This window comes from Castor canadensis, chromosome 9, assembly GCF_047511655.1.
Source record: "Castor canadensis chromosome 9, mCasCan1.hap1v2, whole genome shotgun sequence".
In the NCBI taxonomy this organism is placed as follows: Eukaryota; Metazoa; Chordata; class Mammalia; order Rodentia; family Castoridae; genus Castor; species Castor canadensis.
In genome coordinates this window covers 47,735,383-47,736,375 of record NC_133394.1, presented here as the reverse complement: position 1 = coordinate 47,736,375, position 993 = coordinate 47,735,383, and the positions used below count along the sequence as shown (strand labels likewise).

The following is a 993-nucleotide window of genomic DNA, read 5'->3' as shown; positions in this document are numbered from 1 at the left end:
TTAACACATCCATTTCAGAAGAAAGAGGAAAAAGGAATTTCTATGACCATCTGGTTATTTTTCTATATCTCCCCTTGACTTTTGTTCATAATGAAAAACTGTCATAAAAGTACAATTAAGAATGTACAGATTTTTTTTGAGGTGCTGGGATTTGAACTCAGGGCCTACACCTTGAGCCTCTCCACCAGCTCTATTTTTGTGATGGATATTTTCAAGATAGGGTCTTGTAAACTATTTGCCTGGGTTGGCTTTGAACTCTGATCCTCCTGATCTCTCCCTCCTGGGTAGCTAGGATTACAAGCATGAGCCACCAGAACCCAACAGGAATGCATAGTTTTTTGGGTTTTTAAAAAAAATTTTATTGTCTATAAATATACATTTTTTAAAAATTCTGCACAAAAGAAGCTATTTTCATTTCCCCAACATCATCATCTTTGTTAATATCTCTTCCACAATTCAGGTTGAAAATAAAATCTTTATTGCCTGGAAATATGTATATATAAAGACCTCCCAAGGTGCTATTCTCTCATTTCCCCATCTTCTTCTCCTTCAATACCTCTGATATAAAGGACATTATTACACCTTATGGAACCTTCACCTAGATGTCCAGACAATGCCCCATCTATGTATTCTTCTGTGTTTGCAAGCTGCATGTTCATATAGCCATCTACTGATACCAGGTAGTTTTGTACTCCATTCTCCACTTAAGTTTCACTGTCACTGCTTTCCTATTAATCCATTGAGAAAAGATTTGGAATTGAGGGGTAAACTCATTGCAAATACGGGTGAATGCTGCAGAATACCCACCCCAGAACCTGCTGCTGCCATTCCCTCCCGAGAGGAACAGATACTGCAAGACCAAAGCCAAGAATGCACAGGTTTAAATGCCTGTAAAACTTCTTTGTCTTCACTTAGCACAATACACCTTTTTAGTTTCTCTCTAGTATCACACAAGTTTGATTCTTTCTTACATAATGAACTAATATGATAAAA

The 993-nt window shown here is 37.1% G+C and overlaps 1 pseudogene; it reads right to left on the bottom strand.

The window, feature by feature from the left end:
* Window positions 1-518: 518 nt before the first annotated feature.
* Window positions 519-774, bottom strand: LOC109675226 (small nuclear ribonucleoprotein F pseudogene; annotated as a pseudogene).
* Between the last annotated feature and the right edge of the window lie 219 nt (window positions 775-993).